This window comes from Hevea brasiliensis, chromosome 11 (assembly GCF_030052815.1).
Source record: "Hevea brasiliensis isolate MT/VB/25A 57/8 chromosome 11, ASM3005281v1, whole genome shotgun sequence".
Lineage (NCBI taxonomy): Eukaryota > Viridiplantae > Streptophyta > Magnoliopsida > Malpighiales > Euphorbiaceae > Hevea > Hevea brasiliensis.
Window position 1 is genome coordinate 36781859 of NC_079503.1, and position 2179 is coordinate 36784037.

The 2179-nt window shown below is 37.2% G+C and overlaps 1 non-coding gene across 1 annotated transcript; it reads left to right on the plus strand.

Annotated features, from left to right (window-relative positions):
• The first annotated feature begins 1123 nt into the window (after positions 1 to 1123).
• LOC131170802 (small nucleolar RNA R71) lies at positions 1124 to 1230 on the plus strand. The gene has a single exon (XR_009141569.1). It is a non-coding gene; the product is annotated as a small nucleolar RNA R71 (small nucleolar RNA).
• Positions 1231 to 2179: the final 949 nt, after the last annotated feature.

Sequence of the window (2179 nt, forward strand, 5' to 3'; positions counted from 1 at the left end):
ATCCTTACACTTAGGGGGTAATTTTCACTAAATTAATGCTGACACATTTTCCCCCACACTGATCTTCTCATTAGTACTCAACTTGCACCTTGTAGTGCATAATTCTTTAAGGAATTTGGCATACCTGGGAACTTGTTTAATCACATCAAGTAAAGGTATATTAACCTCTACCTTCCTGAAAGTCTCTAAAATTTCTTTCTCTTGTTCTTCTTTCTTCATCTTGGCCAACCTGCAGGGGAATGGAGGAAGAACAGAATTATTAAACTTATTTAGTTTAGGTTCAGTATGTACCTCAACTTCAGGAACTTCAGACTCTTTTGCTCCTTGCTTCTTCTTTTTTGTTGACTCATGTGGAGTCTGATTATCGACTTCTTTCCCACTCCGCAACAGTATAGCACTTACATTTTCTCTGAGATTCATGACTGTTTGTGATGGAAGCTTTCCAGAACCTTGAGCTTCAAGTCTGCTCACAAATGAAGCTAATTGACTAATCTGCCTCTCTATGTTTTGAATGCTATTTCTAGTCTCCTGTTGAAACTGTTGTGTATTGTTAGCCAAATCTTTAACAATTTCATCAAGTGACATACCTTGATTTGAGGGAGGCGGAAGTGGTTGATTCACTTGTGGTCTTTGCTGCTGGTATCGGTTTAACACCGATTGATTCCCATAACTCAAATTGGGATGATCTTGCCTTCCTGGATTATAAATACTAGAAAAGGGATTATACCTGCATTGTGGAAGTCCATAATTTCCTGTTACATTAGCATGTTGCATTGATTCATTCTCTTGTAATATAGGACACATGTCAGTAGCATGACCCGAACCCAAACAAATTCCGCACACCTTAATAGTTTGCATGTTCTCTACAGCTAACTGCCTCACCAAAGAAGTTAAATCAGAAATATGTTTCTCAAGGTTAGATGTACTTACCTCATTAACCTTCATAGGTGTGTGATCCATTCTCATTCCAAACTGCTGAGAGTTTGCTACCATGTTAGCAATCAGCCTCCTTGTTTCATCTGGTGTTTTGTCAACCAAAGCTCCTCCACTGGCAGCATCTATCATACTGTGGTCCATTGGTAGAAATCCCTTATATAAATACTAAATCAATAGTTGCTCACTTATTTGATGATGGGGACAGCTTGCACATAATTTCTTAAATCGTTCCCAATACTCATACAAGCTCTTTCCATTGTACTGCCGGATGCCACAAATTTTTTTTCTCATGTTGGTAGCACGGAAGGAGGAAAATACTTCTCCAGAAATATCTGCTCCATCCCATTCCATGAATTGACAGATCCAAAAGGAAGGTAATATAACCAATCCTTAGCTGTGCCTTCCAGTGAGAAAGGAAAAGCTTGAAGCTTGATTTGATCCTCTAAAACTTCTTGAGGTTTCATGCTGGAACACACAACATGAAATTCCTTTAAATGCTTATGTGGATCCTCACCTACAAGACCATGAAATTTAGGCAACAAATGGATTAGTTCAGATTTTAACTCAAAAGCAACATTTAAAGCAGGGTATTGAATACACAAAGGTTGTTGGTTTAGATCAGGAGCAGCCAACTCTTTCACAGTCCTAACAGCCATGGTTTCATTTTTGGAATTTGAATCCAAATCTGAATTCGACCTTAACTCCCTTGGAGATTAGACTCCTTCAGATGTATTTGGAATTTGCTTAGCTTGCTTAGCCAATTTTCTCAACTGTTTAGCTGTTTTTTCTACTTATGGATCAAAGATCAACTTACCTGATTGAGAAGTTCTTGTCATATACAAAAAGAATTCAAAGTAAAAATAGAAAAATGCCTCAAAACCCTAGAAAACAATCGAATTTGACCTTAAATGGGTGGGGTCAATGAATCCTATGGATTCATTGGTTTTGATCAGAATGTCGTTTCCTTCAAAATAGGTATGGGCCACCCTCCAAATTCAACCAAAATTTGTTAATGAATAGTAACACCATAATTTTTTTCCAAAAACCTAAAAATAGCAACACTTTACAAACAAAATTAATAACAGAATACCCTAACACTAAAAACATGAAATCCAATAAATTTCAGTCCCCGGAAACGATGCCAAAATTCTTGATGGTTGTCGATTCCACCAGAAATTAAATTAACTGAAATTACCAGCTTTAAAATATTTTCTGCAGTAAGTGGTAAATCCAGGTCGAACCC